Source organism: Nicotiana sylvestris, chromosome 10 (genome assembly GCF_000393655.2).
Source record: "Nicotiana sylvestris chromosome 10, ASM39365v2, whole genome shotgun sequence".
Taxonomy (NCBI): Eukaryota; Viridiplantae; Streptophyta; class Magnoliopsida; order Solanales; family Solanaceae; genus Nicotiana; species Nicotiana sylvestris.
The window spans coordinates 103,342,765-103,361,024 of record NC_091066.1 but is presented as its reverse complement, the minus strand read 5'-3'; the positions used below and the strand labels follow the sequence as shown (position 1 = coordinate 103,361,024).

Here is an 18,260-nt window from a genome sequence, read left to right as displayed (position 1 = left end):
ATCGGTCGTTACATAAAGTGACACATTTCGTCGTTATGTAACGACGGATTTAACGATACGATACAATAAAATTTAAGTAACAATCAAAACAAACATTGTATTTAAAGTAACAATACGATATAATACAATGGGTAACAACCATCCAAACAAGTTGTTATTCATATAGCACTTATTTGACCTAAAAAAGAAGATAAAATAAAATAGATCAGAAAAGAGTGTTTACACTAATCCAGATATGGGACCCACAAGTAATATCCTAGTAATTAACGTTGGGATCTAGATTTGTTCCTAGTTTTATGGACATGCGAAATATGAAGGGAGGAGGGGCACTTTAGTCTTTCAACCAAGGGTAGTTTGGGCATAAAGAAACAGCTGTTCCTTCCGCTTGAAAATCCTTACAAATGGCTTCTCTTGCAAAAATCCAACATGCAGTTACAACTTTTTTGAGTACACAGAAATCGAAATGAAGTGAAAAAGAGGATATAATATATTTCACAGTTGTTTTATATATTCAGGAGTTGTAGTATTTATTCTTTGTTGTATATTGGCAAGTGACAGAGCTTGACGTTCATCAATGGCAAACTTTTGCACTCAAGCCAATGCTTTGTTCCGCAAGAACCTTACTTACCATGTCAGTTCAGTTCCCCCTTTTCATTTTTTCATAATCCATATTTATAGATTTAATTTTTCATTTCAATGTAACATGTTTGTAGTGAATTATGCAGTCTCTCGTATTATATGGAAGGACATACAAAAAATTGTTGGATCACTTCATAAAAAATTAATGTTTTTTCCTCCTATCTCTCTTTATCAGTGCCTGTACGCACGTGGCCACCCTTTAGCAAAAATAGCTTCATAAGAAATGTTTTAGATTGGGTGCTTGGAATTTTGTTACATGCTTTTCATTTTAAGTCTGTTTAATGTGAACCCAAAATTGGGTTATAGAGAATATTGTTGTGTTATGTAGTGTAAGGAAAAGGTCCAAAATGGTGGATGCAGCTCTTTTAGGATTATTTTATCCTGAAACTGAAAGTTAGTCTTATTGTGTCTAATTTTGGTTTCAATTAAAGAAGCAAGCATCTGTTATGAAGTGATTCTTGAAATCATGAATCTGGCTGTGAATTTCAAAGTGATTTCTTAATTAGTCGGTATAACAGTTAGTATTGTTTTGTCTGAAAAAATATACTACTATATTTTTAATGTCATTTTCAGAAACGGCACTCAAGATCACACTTGAAGGTCATTTTATTCCCAGCTATCCTCTTTGTGTTACTTGGTGGTATGCAAACCTACTTCAACAAGCAGGAAAGAGATTATTTTGAGGCCGATAATCCAAATGGATATCCTCCCTTGTTGCAAATCCCTTCTCCCAAATTCCGTGCTGTCGCCACGGATTCTATCCAATCTCCAGGCTTGCCTGATGCGTCATGCAGGTAAACTGATTCATGTCCAGTAACCATACTTATCACAGGGAGCAATAGAAGTCTTGCAGAAAGTAAATGTTTTTTTTTTCCTCATGTCATTTGTTTTCATAATTGGGACCCTCATGACTTGCTCTTTCTTCTAAATGTAATTTGTGAATTTTTTGTAGGTGTGGCTGGAAAGATGTTCACAGATACTCCTGATCCAAAATCAACTTCTGATGTAGATACTATTGCAAATGGCATTTTTGTGAGTTCTCTTTTCTCTTCCTTCTGTTTTCTTCTTTTCTGGATTTTATTCCCAGGCAGTAGCAATCTTATTGTCTCTTTTATACTTATCATGTTTTGGGAGTACTCTATAACACTTGATTTTGGAATTACTACAGGGAAGAAATGATGGCCTGTCTAGTCCTCTCATTCATGTTCGGTCTCGATGCTCCAAAAACTCTTCATCAGAAGTAGCGGAATCCGGTAATGTCTTTATTGCCACTCATTACTGCTAATGTCTGTCCAACATACCTGAACTTATTTCTTTGCAGAAGCCTAACAATTGCTTTAGCCCACGCAATTACTCAAATCCAAATAAATTTGAATCCATTTAGTTTGACTCTTAGGCCGAGTCTATTTACTGGCTATCGCTTTTGCTTTGCACCTATTTTCTAGCTTTCATGATGTTGTTATCTTTTCTTATGGTATTTGTTGGTGGTACTGATATTGTCTCTTTTCTTTTCGTCTTCTTGAGCCGAGGGTCTTTCGGAAACAGCCTCTCTACTCCTCGGGGTAGGGGTAAGGTCTGCGTACACACTAGACCCTACTAGTGGGATTTTACTGGGCCGTCGTCGTTGTTGTTGTTGTTAGTTTGACTCTTAGAGTTTCTTTTATGCTGTTACACTGCTGTCAGGCATATTATATGTTCAACTACAATGGAGTGTTGTAATGTGAGTTACGTTCCTTTCATATTTAGATGTGATATGCGTCGAAGGTTTAAATTTGTGGCGTAATAGCTCTTTAGATATTAACACTGAGCTATTCAAAGGATTCAGAGAAGGAAATACAGGTGGAAAAATTAATGCATTTTTGGCAGGTTAGCCCCTATATATGATGTTTGGCATATAACTTCAGATCTCTAACTCCCTCTAGGGGGTATACTTCCTATTGATATTTCTCCATTCCCGCAGCTTACGATTTCTTGGATACAAGTGGAGAGCAGTTCAAGGTCATCATACAATACAATTCTACTAATGCGCCCACTCGGCGAGATCATGATCCTCTATTGTTAAAAATATCACGTGCTGAGAATGTGGTATGTCTTTTATCCTTCTTTATGGTCACAATAGAATGTTTGCCAGATTAAACAAAAGCTCTATCTAGCTTGGATGCTCTTAATTTCTTTTAGTTCAGGGGCTAGCTTGGTTACCAAAAGTTGCTCGTGAAGCTGAACTGATCTATGTTTTAATGCTTAGTGTGAAGATTTGTATTTCCTTCATCATGGTGCCAATGTTTTGCACCTCCTGATTTTTTCAAAATCTGGTGACATATATAGAGTATAGTCACTGAATGCTGGTCATAGTTAAAGAGTATTGACTGTTTCTTCTGTTTTCTGTAGGCATCAAATGGCTATATCCGATTTTTACGTGGTCCTGCCATTAGGATGAATCTTGAGTATGTAGCTGAGATGCCAATTTCCGCTGGAACGAAAAGCGGCTCGCCGGAAACGAACTGCAACAGAGCTCGCTTCTCTAAGATCCAACGCCACCCAGAGCTCGCCGGAAACGAACTGCAACAGCCCCATTTCCCAGCGACCATCCTTCATCGACACCAACAGCCGCTCAACCTTCAACCATCTCTATCCTGGGCGATTCTCGATACCACTGACGCCCGCCGGAGTGTGGCTGGAAATTTTCAGATCCGGCAGTGAAGTGTTAAACGACGGTGAACCTTTTTTCTGTTTATCTTATCTTATAACCACCTGTGTTTAAAAAACGGGAACTATTTTCATTCCCTCAAGGTGGTGATTCCGAGTTTCCGATCGTTGTTCAATTGTTCCGGCCGACATTTCGACTCCGTCCTTGATTCATTAATGCAAAGAGGTAGCGGTGATAGCTCCTTCTGGTTTTTGGGTCGTGGTATTTTCTGTATTTTCAGGAATTCTCGGAGTATTGGAGACAAGTTGGGCGCACGAGCACTGGCAAAGGAGAGCAACCTGGGCGAGTGTCAGCAAGTGGGCGGGAGCGTACAACTACATCGAGCACAGCAAATCAGCCACAGGTTTTGTTATCGGGAATTGGTACCTCCTGTTTTACTGTTTCCCTTTTGGTGTTAGCTAAATTACTGTTATTTTACTTCGCAATAGTTAAACCTTTGAACTAGGATACTAGCTACCACGTGTTTCCTTCAAGTTTGATTTGTGTACGTTGTACACTAGCGAGACTTCTCTAGATTGTTGTAGGTGTAGTGGCTGCAGTCTGGGATGATAGAATAAGGGCATGTCCTCGGGTGGGGCAGAGTGTGGGGTGGGGTTCAGGGGGTGGGTCGGGTAGCAGGGTAGGTAGAGGGGGCAAGGGAGCATATAGGTTGAGAATCGGGTCATGGAACATAGGTTCACTAACGAGTAAATCCATAGAGTTGGCGAAAATCCTGCAGAAGAGGAAGATTAATATAGCGTGTGTCCAGGAAACTAGGTGGGTCGGATCGAGGGCGAAAAACGTGGATGGGTATAAGTTGTGGTACTCTGGTGTCCTGAGGGGTAAGAATGGAGTGGGTATCCTGGTAGATAGCCATCTTAGGGAGTCCGTGGTAGAGGTCAGGCGGGTGAATGATAGGCTAATGACTATAAAGTTGGTGGTGGGTGAGGGTACTTTAAATGTCGTTAGCGCGTACGCACCACAAGCAGGCTTGGATGAGGATATTAAAAGGCAATTTTGGGAGGGGTTGGATGAGATTGTTCGTAGTATACCGCCTTCTGAGAGGTTATTCATAGGAGGAGATTTCAATGGTCATATTGGGTTATCTGCAGGTGGGTACACTGAGGTGCATGGCGGATTTGGTTTCGGAGAGCGGAACGGAGGGGGCATTGCGCTGTTGGACTTTGCCAAGGCTTTCGATCTAGTCATTGCAAACTCGAGTTTTACGAAGCGGGATGAACATTTGGTTACTTACCAAAGTTCGGTGGCGAAGACTCAGATTGACTATCTACTCCTCAGGAGATGCGACAGAAGGTTGTGCGAGGACTGCAAGGTTATCCCAGGTGAGACCCTCTCAACGCAGCATAGGCTTTTGGTGATGGACATTTGTATTAGGATAAGGAGGAAGAAGAGGTCAGTACAAGGACGCCCCAGGATTAGGTGGGGCGCCTTAACTAAGGATAAAGCTAAAGAGTTGGAAGGAAGGTTATCGGCAATGGGAGCTTGGAGAAGTAGTGGGGACGCAAACACAATGTGGTCGACGACTGCGGACTGTATAAGAAAGGCGGCGAGAGAGGTGTTAGGGATATCTACGGGACACTATGGTGGACACAAAGGAGATTGGTGGTGGAATGCAGTTGTCCAAGGTAAAGTGGAAGCAAAGAAGGCGGCTTACCTAAGGTTAGTAGGGAGCACTGACGAGGAGGAGAAGAGAGAGAACAGTCAAAGGTATAAGGTAGCTAGGAAGGAGGCGAAGATGGCAGTGACAGAGGCTAAAACGACAGCTTTTGCTCGTCTGTATGAGGAGCTAAGGAACAAAGGTGGGGAGAAGAAGTTATTCCGACTCGCTAAGGCGAGAGAGAGGACAACTCGGGATCTGGACCAAGTGAGGTGCATAAAAGATGATGACGGCAAAGTTTTGATGGGAGATGACCAGATTAAGAGGAGGTGGCAGACCTACTTTCATAAACTTCTAAGTGAAGAAGGGGATCAGGATATTATACTTGGGGAATCGAGGAATGCCGACAGTCACCATGAAGTAAGTAATTGTAGGGACATTGAGATCGATGAAGTCATGGAGGCAATGCGTAAGATGAGAAGGGGCAGAGCTACCGGGCCAGACGAGATTCCGGTTGAACTGTGGAGGTGTGTGGGTCAAGCAGGCTTGGAATGGCTTACTGCATTGTTTAGTGTTATATTCAAGACTAATAGAATGCCTGAAGAGTGGAGGTGGAGTACAATGGTCCCGTTGTATAAGAACAAAGGTGATGTCCAGAGCTGTAACAACTATAGGGGCATCAAATTACTAAGTCATACCATGAAAGTTTGGGAGAGAGTGGTAGAAATGAGAGTGCGAAGGACGGTGTCTATTTCAGACAACCAGTTCGGGTTCATGCCGGGACGATCTACCACAGAAGCTATCCACCTTATTAGGAGGATGGTGGAACAGTACAGAGATAAGAAGAAGGATCTCCACATGGTGTTTATTGATCTGGAGAAAGCGTACGATAAGGTTCCTAGGAAGGTCTTATGGAGCTGCTTAGAGGATAAAGGGGTCCCGAGTAACTATATTAGGGTGATTAAAGACATGTATGATGGAGCTAAGACTCGGGTTAGGACAGTAGGAGGCGACTCTGAACACTTTCCAGTTATTACGGAATTGCACCAAGGGTCTGCGTTCAGCCCATTCCTATTTGCCCTAGTGATGGATGCACTGACTCATCATATTCAAGGGGAGGTTCCATGGTGCATGCTATTTGCTGATGACATTATTCTAATTGACGAGACAAGAGGCGGCGTCAACGAGAGGCTAGAGATTTGGAGACATGCTCTTGAGTCTAAAGGTTTCAAGTTGAGTAGGACGAAGACGGAATACCTCGAGTGCAAATTTGGAGTTGAGCCGACGGAAGCGGGAGTTGAAGTGAGGCTTGACTCTCAAGTCATTCCCAAGAAAGATAGTTTCAAGTACCTTGGATCGGTTATTCAGGGGATCGGGGAGATTGACGAGGATGTCACACACCGTATAGGGGTGGGGTGGATGAAGTGGAGGTTAGCGTCGGGAGTTTTGTGTGACAAGAAAGTGCCACCGTTACTAAAAGGTAAGTTTTATAGAGCAGTAGTTAGGCCTGCCATGTTGTATGGAACTGAATGTTGGCCGGTAAAGAACTCACACACCCAGAAGATGAAAGTAGCAGAGATGAGGATGTTGAGGTGGATGTGCGGGCATACAAGGATGGATAAGATTAGGAATGCAGATATTCGAGAGAAGGTGGGTGTGGCCCCCATGGAGGACAAGATGCGGGAAGTAAGACTCAGATGGTTTGGGCACATTCAGAGGAGGAGCACTGATGCACCGGTGAGGAGGTGTGAGCGACTGGCTGTAGTGGGCACGCGGAGAGGTAGAGGGAGACCTAAGAAGTATTGGGGAGAGGTGATCAGACATGACATGACGCGACTTAGGATTACGGAGGACATGGCCCTTGATAGGGAATTATGGAGGTCGAGCATTAAGGTTGTAGGTTAGGGGAGAGGGTGAATATTTCTACAGCACAACTGAGAGAGACTATCTAGTTAGGAGTTAGACTAGGAATGTCAGTGGTCGTCTATTGATGCAGGGCTTTACCTTCTAGTTGTACTATACCAGCCATCTAATTCGTATTTCGTATTTCGTATCCTGTATTTCATATTTCGTATCTCTTATATATTGTTGTTATTTTATTACGCATTTTTATGGTACTAATATATTATCTCCTATTGCTTTTTTTGAGCCGAGGGTCTCCTGGAAACAGCCTCTCTACCCTTCGGGGTAGGGGTAAGGTCTGCGTACATATTACCCTCCCCAGACCCCACTTGTGGGATTATACTGGGTCGTTGTTGTTGTTGTTGTCTTTTTTACATGGGTCATTCTACAAATATTCCCGGTAACTATCTATTTGGTTTGTTAAGAGTGTCATAATTGAATGCTTATGGTGGAAGTTATTTGCAATTATCATCTACAAGTATCTACTTTCTTGATCGTTGGCTTTCATTCAAGTTTAGTTATTTTGGTCGTCCACATTATTGCTTACGAACATGAATAATCGCAAAAGATTTGATTCTAAATGTCTTGGTCATGTGCTATCATTCTCAGTTCTTACTTCTTACTAAGAAACTTCATTCAGTCATTTATAATCTGCAGATGAAAATACTCTTTCCTCAATATTACACGGTTAATCCACTTCACTTGGGTTGTTGCTAATGTTCCTAAATTGTGTCTACATTATTTGCTTTTCGCATATAATCTACCTATGGTGTATTTTTAAATACATGAAAAAGAAAATTCTGTCTCTCTATGGTGTATTTTTAAATTGTGTGAAGTGCCTCATCTAAAACTTTATTTTATTTATAATTTAGATCTGCAACACACGTACTCATGTGCAGGCCTAGTTTAGTTTTATTTTTATGAGTTAAGCACGTGGAGATAATTTGATGATAGGTTGTGTTGAGACTCGAAATTGGGACGTCCATCTGTTTAGATATCATCTTGATTTTGGTGAACTGCTTCATTTAAAAGCTTAAAGTGCAAGAAAGATGAAGCGTTTATTACTTATATTAGGTGTTTTCTACACTTTAGAACAGATTTACTTGCCTGACTATGAAGGTAAAACAATTTGAAGTTTCTTTTCCCATTTGGACTAAATAAGCATACACTCTAACCATTGTCCCACTTCTAAGCAATAAATTAAGACATATAATGCAACGGAATAGTTAAAGTCGTATTCTTTTCATCTTAATAATAGGATGTTGTTTTTACTGTAGGTTGTATTATCATCTCTTGTTTACGAGAGGCAACAGAAGTTACGGATCATGATGAAGATGCACGGACTTGGAGATGGCGCTTATTGGGTGACTTCTTACATATATTTTCTTGCTATATCTTTAATCTACATGTCCTGTTACTTTGTATTTGGAGTACTGACAGGTAAATACATACAAAACTAAGCTGCGGTCGTTCTCTCTCATTTAAACTAGCTGGTTCATTATGTTTTCTTGTTTTACAGGGTTAACAATATTCAACCTGAATTCTTATGGTGTCCAGTGCATCTTTTACTTTGTCTTCACAAATTTGCAAATATCTTTCGCCTTCCTGTTAGCTGCCTTATTTGCTAATTTAAAGACAGCATCAGGTCTGTATCAGTAAGAATCTCGTTACTAGGTCCTTTTTAATACATGAATATTCAACTCAAATAAGATGAATAACTACCATAATATTGAATGTTGCAGTTGTTGCTTATACAATTGTCTTCGGTACGGGGATCATGGCTTTTCTTCTTTTCCAGCCACTCGTAAATGATGCATCATTTCCTCGTAAGTAGGTTAAAAAGTTAATTTGAATTATCTTTTATGCTAATTTTAATGCATTCTTGATTTGAGCCGATAGTCTATCAGAAACAAACTCTCTACCTACACAAGGTAGGGGTAAGGAGTACGTACACACCACCCTCCCCAGACCCCAGTTGTGGGATTACACTGGGTATGTTGTCTGTTTTATTTGTTAGAGATCTGATACTTAATACATTATCAAGGAACTTAGGCTGCATCAGGTCTTGAATTATTGTTCTCTTTTACCCTTCCCTACACCTTATCCACTATGAAGAATTTCCCTAGGAACAAATCTTTCTCCTCTATTCCTTTTGGAATCAATGGCAACTAAGCACGGGAAATTTATTTTTAACCCTCTCAGTGAAAATAGAGAGCAAACTGTTTATTTTCTGGATCTTAATCATTTTCTCCATCCGCATGAACAATTTTACAAGCTATCAGCAAGGAGGCAACTAGAGTTGAAACCACTGATTTGTCAGTTTATCTTTTGGCAAAATATAAGGTTTAGTGCAACATGCTAAATAATTGATAGACTTGATTAGTTCAAGGTGATAGAGATGTTGAAGTTTGGCAAAATGCCAAAGTCCCACATTGGTTGGGAGTTAAGTTTGGGGGGATTTTTCCCCTATAAAAGAAGGCCTAATGTTTAGGATTGAAACACACCTCTCATTTGCCTTCTCATCTGTTTAAGGCATTTGTATCTTCTCTCTTTAGTATTATTTCACTTGTATTTTTGGAGTGAAATAAAATATTGGTTGTGTCCGAGGAGTAGGCAAAATTAGCCGAACCTCGTAAATTCTGGTGTTCCCTTTATTGTTGTTTTATTGTCTTATTTATTATTTGGTGGCTGTCATAATTTTTGGTATAGTAGTTGTGACTTATTCACACTATATACATTTGGCTTCCGCAACAATTGGTATCAGAGCCAAGGTACTGTCTAAGTATGCTCTGTGGTTGCAGCATAGTCTGATCTTCCACATCAGAAAAGATTTATCTTGGTAACTGAGTCAAGGTTCTGTCTGAGTATGCTCTGTAGTTGCAGCTTAGTCTGATCTTCTACATCAGAAAGGAAATAATCTTGATTTGTGTCGTCAGCTATTAAATAATATTTGTGTCAAATATGGGAGACAATAAACAAGAAGAATCTACATCAAGTGTCAACAATACGTCATCATTGGCATCTTCGCTTATGACAAGAATTGTGTCAAATGCGAAATTTGCGGTAGAAATTTTTGACGGGTCCGGACATTTTGGGATGTGGCAAGGCGAGGTTCTAGATGTCCTTTTTCAACAAGGGCTAGATCTGGCCATTGAAGAAAAGAAACCAGATGTTATTGGAGAAGAAGATTGGAGAATTATCAACCGTGTTGCTTGCGGTACCATTCGATCCTACCTTGCTAGAGAGCAGAAATATCCATACACAAAGGAAACTTCTGCAAGTAAATTATGGAAAGCACTGGAGGATAAATTTTTGAAGAAAAACAGTCAAAATAAATTGTACATGAAGAAGAGACTGTTTCACTTCACCTATGTTCCTGGTACCACGATGAATGAACATATCACCAGTTTCAATAAGTTGGTCACAGATTTGCAAAATATGGATACAACTTATGATGATGGTGACTTGGCCTTGATGTTGTTGGCGTCACTTCCTGATGAGTACGAGCACCTTGAAACTACTCTACTCCATGGAAATGACGAAGTTTCTCTCAGAGAAGTTTGTTCGGCTTTGTACAGCTATGAACAAAGAAAGCGAGAAAAACAGAAGGGCGGAGAAGGAGAAGCACTATTTGTGAGGGGTCGTCCTCAAAATCAAACGAGGACAAAGAAGGGAAGATCCAAGTCAAGATCCAGACCCAGCAAAGATGAATGTGCCTTTTGTCGAGAAAAAGGGCACTGGAAGAAAGACTGTCCGAAGTTGAAGAATAAGGCCAAACATAACAATGGAAAGGCCATTATGGATTCAAATGTAGCTGATTGTGATGATTCAGACTTCTCATTAGTTACAACAGAGTCATTAACATCATCAGACATATGGTTGATGGACTCGGCTTGTAGCTATCATATGTGTCCCAACAGGGACTGGTTTGTGGAATTTCAAGAAGGAGAATATGGAGTCATCCACACAGCGGATAACAGCCCTCTTACCTCATATGGCATTGGTTCAATACGATTAAGGAACCATGATGGAATGATCAGAACATTAACAGATGTTCGATATGTACCGGATTTGAAGAAGAATCTCATCTCTGTGGGAGCCCTGGAATCAAAAGGGTTCAAAATCATTGCAGAAAATGGAGTGATGAGAGTATGCTCCGGTGCACTAGTGGTAATGAAGGCTAATCGGAAGAATAATAATATGTACCGCTATCGTGGCAGTACAGTTATTGGGACAGCGACAGTGACATCCAGTGACGACAAAGAGGCAGAAGCAACCAAGCTATGGCACATGCGCTTGGGACATGCTGGAGGAAAATCCTTGAAAACTCTATCAGATCAAGGATTGTTAAAAGGAGTAAAGGCTTGCAACTTGGAGTTTTGTGAGCATTGTGTTAAAGGGAAACAGACAAGGGTTAAATTTGGTACAGCGATCCATAATACTAAAGGCATTTTGGATTATGTACACTCTGATGTTTGGGGTCCTTCCAAAACACCTTCATTGGGTGGGAAGCACTATTTTGTAACCTTTGTTGATGATTTTTCCCGAAGAGTATGGGTGTATACAATGAAGAGCAAAGATGAAGTGTTGGGAATTTTTCTCAAATGGAAGACGATGGTGGAGAATCAAACAGGCAGGAGGATCAAGTGTATTCGCACAGACAATGGAGGTGAATACAAAAATGATCATTTCAATAAGGTCTGTGAAAATGATGGCATCGTCCGACACTTCACTGTTAGACATACACCACAACAGAATGGAGTGGCAGAACGTATGAACCGGACCTTGCTGGAGAAGGTACGGTGTATGTTGTCCAATGCTGGCTTGGGCAAAGAATTTTGGGCTGAGGCAATTACATATGCATGCCACCTCATTAATCGTCTACCATCTGCTGCTATTGATGGCAAGACACCATTTGAAAAATGGTATGGAAAACCTGCTGTAGATTATAACTCTTTGCACGTGTTTGGCTCAACTGCATATTATCATGTGACGGAGTCAAAATTGGATCCAAGGGCAAAGAAGGCTATTTTTATGGGAATTACTTCTGGAGTCAAAGGATATCGCTTATGGTGTCCTATGACAAAGAAAGTAATATTCAGCAGAGATGTTACCTTTGATGAATCTGCTATGGTAAATAAGGTAACAGAAGACACCAAACAAAATAAAGGTGCTTCTAAGCAGGTGGAGTTTGAGGGAAAATTTATTTTTCCTACACAAGAAGCAGAGGAGGAAACAAATGAAGATTACCCTCTGGAAGGAGAGCCAGTAGAGGAGATTCCAACTCAGGAACCTCAACAACAACTTGAATCAATAGCAACCAGCAGGCCAAAAAGAACAATAACGAAACCTGTTCGTCTCATTGAGACGGTTGCTTGTGCAACCTCAATTGTAGCTGATGATGTTCCTACCACTTATAAAGACGCTGTCCAAAGTTCAGAAGAAGATAAGTGGAGGATTGCCATGAATGATGAAATACAGTCCCTTCATCAGAATCATACATGGAGATTGGCCAATCTCCCGAAGGGAAAGAAGGCAATTGGGTGCAAATGGGTATTTGCAAAGAAGGAAGGATTTCCTAACCAAGTAGATGTTCGCTACAAAGCAAGATTGGTGGCCAAAGGATATGCTCAAAAGGAGGGAATTGATTACAATGAAGTGTTTTCTCCAGTTGTAAAACATTCCTCCATTAGAATTATGTTGGCTTTGGTAGCACAATTGGATTTGGAACTAGTTCAGATGGATGTAAAAACTGCGTTTTTACATGGAAACTTGGAGGAGGAAATCTACATGACTCAGCCAGAAGGATTCAAAGTTGCTGGAAAAGAAAATATGGTGTGCAAACTTGAAAAATCATTGTACGGATTGAAACAATCTTCTAGACAATGGTACAAGCGATTTGACGAGTTTATGTTACGGCAAGGGTACAAGAGAAGCAAATACGATCATTGTGTGTATTTGCACAAGCTTAAAGATGGTTCCTTTGTATATCTTCTCCTATATGTTGATGATATGTTGATAGCTTCCAAGAATTCGGAAGAAATTGATAAGTTGAAGATTCAACTGAAGAAGGAGTTCGAGATGAAGGATTTGGGTGAGGCAAAGAAAATTCTTGGCATGGAGATAATTAGAGATAGACGTTCAAAGAAACTCTGTTTATCTCAAAAGGAATATTTGAAGAGAGTACTTCAACGTTTTGGCATAGATGACAAGACTAAGCCAGTTAGTACTCCACTTGCTTCCCATTTTAAGCTAAGTACTATTATGTCGCCAATGGATGAAGCTGAACGAGAGTATATGTCAAAGGTACCATACGCAAATGTTGTTGGTAGCTTGATGTATGCAATGGTTTGCACAAGGCCTGACATTTCACAAGCTGTTGGAGTTATTAGCAGATATATGCACAATCCAGGGAAGGAGCATTGGCAAGCTGTGAAGTGGATTCTACGGTATATTCATAATACTGTAGATGTCGGGTTAGTTTTTGAGCAGGAAGACAATCAGTCTGTAGTTGGATATTGTGACTCAGATTTTGCGGGTGATATGGACAAACGAAGATCAACTACTGGTTATGTGTTTACTTTTGCAAAGGCACCAGTTAGTTGGAAGTCTACTTTGCAGTCAACAGTTGCTTTGTCTACAACAGAGGCAGAGTACATGGCTATTACAGAGGCTGTGAAGGAGGCAATTTGGCTTCAAGGATTGCTAAAGGAGCTTGGTGTTGAACAAAAAGGTATCACAATTTTTTGTGATAGTCAAAGTGCTATTCAATTAGCGAAGAACCAAGTTTATCATGCAAGGACGAAGCATATTGATGTTCGGTATCATTTCGTACGAGAAATCATAGAAGAAAGAGGAGTCACAGTGAAGAAAATTCATACTACGGAGAATCCTGCTGATATGCTAATTAAGGTGGTGACTGCGATCAAGTTTCAACATTGTTTGGATTTGATCAACATTGTTGAACACTGAAGATTGAAGATGAAGACACAACCAAAATTTGTTATTGAGAAAGAATTGAAAATGTGGAATTTTGCCAAGGTGGAGATTTGTTGAAGTTTGGCAAAATGCCAAAGTCCCACATTGGTTGGGAGTTAAGTTTGGGGGGATTTTTCCCCTATAAAAGAAGGCCTAATGTTTAGGATTGAAACACACCTCTCATTTGCCTTCTCATCTGTTTAAGGCATTTGTATCTTCTCTCTTTAGTATTATTTCACTTGTATTTTTGGAGTGAAATAAAATATTGGTTGTGTCCGAGGAGTAGGCAAAATTAGCCGAACCTCGTAAATTCTGGTGTTCCCTTTATTGTTGTTTTATTGTCTTATTTATTATTTGGTGGCTGTCATAATTTTTGGTATAGTAGTTGTGACTTATTCACACTATATACATTTGGCTTCCGCAACAAGAGATACAAATATTGAAGGTCAAAAGTTTGTACTACGAATTTTTTCTTCTCTGCGAGAGTGGTTCTTCTTTCTATTACACCACTTGTAACACATTGCAGCTGTCCGTTGATATCTCTTAGATAGATTATGGTTGTAGGAAGAAAAAACATAGACACTTGTGCAATATTTGTCACTTGGTGTGTCCTGGTTCTCTCCAGAGAAACTTTTTATAGCTTACTTTCTGGAGTGATGGTGTAGTTCTGATTTATCATAGCATCATTTGTAAGTTCATTGGAAAACTATGTGGCGAAATGCTTCCATCTGAATTTGGCTGTCTGGATCATTATGATTGTCTCCCTGTTCTCATTGCATTTAAGTGGAATTAGAAATCCTCACGTTTTGATTACCCAAGCAGTTCTTTTGTGAGGAAATATTTATATCAATTTGTAATACTTGGAGATTCTACTTTTGCCATTTATCTGTGAGGGTCTTTCTATGCCCATGTACTTTTCGATTTTAATGATGTAACAAGTGTTTCTCTGGTTTAGGTGGTTGGCTTATTGTTTTGGAATTGTACCCTGGTTTTTCGCTGTATCGAGGGTTATATGAGCTGTCCAAATTTGCACAAGGGGCATTTAAAATAGGGACTTATGGAATGTATTGGGAGTACCTCAGTAGCAGCAGTAATGGCATGAGAGAGGTTCTAATTATTATGTCAGTGGAGTGGGTAGTATTTCTGATTGCTGCCTATTACTTGGATCAAGTTATATCATCTGAAACGGGGAACCGCAGGAGTCCTTTATTCTTCTTGCCGAGTTCTCAGAAGAAGCATTTAGCATCATTTCAGAAACCATCTTTTCAGAGCCAGGAATCTAGTGTTCAAATGGAAGACAATGATGTTCTCCGAGAGGTAACTCATATTGCCTTTTTCTCACTCAGCCTTTTCATGAAGAGGAGTCCTCAAATTGATACGTCACTTCGAGGACCATTGATTCAGGCATTATAGTACAAACTCTTGTTCAGATCCCTAACATTTCTTTGATCATATCTACATTTGCCATGATCAAGTAGCGGTCATTTGAATATACTTATTACTTCCCTGTTGTGTAGATCATTTCATTGTAGTTTCCTGGCTTGCTTTACAGAGGGAGAAGGTCGAGCAGTTGCTGAATCAGCCACACCCCAACTATTCTGCCATATGCTATAACCTCAAAAAGATGTATCCAGGGAAGGATGGGAACCCCAATAAAGTTGCTGTCAAAGAATTATCTCTTGCATTACCATGCGGAGAGTGCTTTGGAATGCTTGGTCCAAATGGTGCCGGCAAAACTACCTTCATTAGTATGGTTAGTAAAAATTTGATCAAATGATAATAAATATTTTACCATATCTGACATGGTTCCTTGTGCTCGGTCGAATTTTTTTATAGATTGTCATGTAATTGCATTTTCACAAGCATTTTCTAGACGTTGAAACTTATCAATAATTGTTCTTGAGTGATAGATGACTGGGCTCTTGGAGCCAAGCTCTGGAGCAGCATATATTGAAGGTTTAGATTTGAGGACTCAAATGAATGAAATATATGGCAGTATGGGTGTGTGTCCACAACATGAGTAAGTACATATACTTTCATTGTAGGCAAATGGAAGAACTTATGTATCCCCTTTGCATCTTAAAGTATTAACCTGTCTCATTTTCCATGTTTCTTATCAATCATAAAGCTTGCTTTGGGAGACCCTAACAGGAAGGGAACACTTATTATTTTATGGAAGATTAAAAAATCTCAAGGGTTCTGCGTTAAGCCAAGTACGTGAATATAACCCCTCAGTTTCTTATTAACGTATACTACATAGAAGTAAAACCTGAGACGTTGTTTGCACAGTTCCTCAATATTTTGATTTATTAACTTGTGCAACTTTGAATTTGAAAAAGGATGAAACTGTTCTCCAGCTTTTAGTATGCTCGCTCACTGTGTATGTGTGATGCGTATTTTTACAGAGTGTATACAAATTGAAGAAAAAGCTAATTAACTGGCTAATGCTGCTCTGAAATAATTTGTACATGTGATTATTTGGTAGATCGTAACAAATGAACTGATAAACCGGATGTGGACAATACGTTCCATCAAAGGTCCTTTGTATTCGTCGGTTTATTGACTATAATTTGCTGCCAGTATGTTTCTTACAAGGTTACCAGCAAAATAATTTCTATTCCTTGACAGAAAACTGTTTAGAGCATACTGAGTGATGGTTTGGTTGAATTGTGTTGGAAAAGGCAGTGAAGGAATCTCTCAAAAGTTTCAATCTTTTCCAAGGTGGAGTTGGTGACAAAGCAGCAGGAAAATATAGTGGAGGTATGAAGAGAAGACTCAGTGTGGCCATCTCATTGATCGGGGACCCTAAAGTATGCGTCTAAGTCTCTGTCCACTTGTATTATTTGTCCTAACATTGTGCATTCCTATTAGACAAAAGTTGATGGAGGCTCTTTTAAAATTTGAAGGTTATTTATATGGATGAGCCCAGCACAGGACTTGATCCTGCTTCAAGGAAAATGCTGTGGGATGTTGTGAAGTGTGCAAAACAAGATCGAGCAATCATTCTTACCGGTACTCCACTTCACTTCACTCTTTGTTATAAACAATTAGTATCAGTTTTCCTTTGTTACATTAATGGTAACTTGAATGATTGCTCGACGTCATAGCCTTGATGTCATATCATTCTATTTCTCTCAGCACACTCCATGGACGAGGCTGAATATCTTTGTGATAGGATAGGTATCTTTGTTGATGGAAACTTCCAGTGCTTGGGAACTATAGATGAGGTAATGCCTATTTTCTTAAACTCACAATTAAAATACTTGCAACATGACCATCACATAACAGAAGGGGAGCCTTGGCGTAATTGGTAAAGTTGTTGCCATGTGATCACGAGATCACGGGTTCAAGCCGTAGAAACAGTCTCTTGCAGAAATGCGGGGTAAGGATGCGTACAATAGACCCTTGTGGTCCGGCCCTTCCCTGGACCCCGCGCATAGCGGGAGCTTAGTGCATCGGGCTGCCCTTTATGACCATCACATAAAAGCTTGGATTGGATTTCTTTGATTTGTTCATGCGAATGACAGCTAAAGGCTAGGTACGGAGGATCGTACATGTTCACCATGACAACCTCACCAGAACATGAAAGAGATGTGGAGGTGTTAGTGAAACATCTATCTCCACATGCTAAGAAGACTTACCATTTGTATGGAACCCAGAAATTTGAGCTGCCAAAAGACGAGGCTAAAATTTTTGATGTATTTCTAACAGTTAAACTTGCAAAGCAGAAGTTTACTGTCCAATCTTGGGGTTTGGCTGACACATCTTTGGAGGATGTCTTCATTAAGGTGGCAACTGAGGCACAATGATTTTCTACTTATGTTGCTTTGTCTAACATGTAATTTTCAAGTATTCCTGTGAAGTCATCAAAATAGAAAAACCTCAGTTTAATGTATTAAGATTAACGGGCTTATTTTGTTTAGAAACCAAAGGTAGTGTATTTTCCGATACCAATTACTCTATTTTTTTTCAGTTTAGGCAACATATTATTTCATTTTGTAAAACATAACCAAATCCAGAAAATGGGGCTTTTCTGCAATGTTGCTCCCCCTTCATCCATTTTGTTTAAATCTGCCCTAATATTTATTCATAATCCTTTTTTATAAACCAAATTTTCCAAAGCTAAATCCGAATACTTGGTTTCAAAAAAATAAAAGAACCAAAACTAGTAGTTAACCATCTTAAAATTAGTCCTAAATCAACATTGAATTTCAATCCAAGTCACCTCTGGATAGAAAGAAATGAAATAAGATAACTTTTTTTAGCATTTCGCTAGTTACCTTTGGAGCATACACAAATATGAGTTACTATTTGAACATAACACCACATGAATATTGTACATTCTTTAGCATTGTTTTCACATATCAATCTAGGGACCTAATAATAATTAGAAGAGCCAAAGTTGATCAAGAAAAAGATGCGAACAACTTATTTTAG

General features: G+C 39.7%; 1 pseudogene; it reads left to right on the top strand.

Annotated features, from left to right (window-relative positions):
• Positions 1 to 444: 444 nt before the first annotated feature.
• LOC104216548 (ABC transporter A family member 8-like) lies at positions 445 to 17,665 on the top strand (annotated as a pseudogene).
• The last annotated feature ends 595 nt before the right edge of the window (positions 17,666 to 18,260 follow it).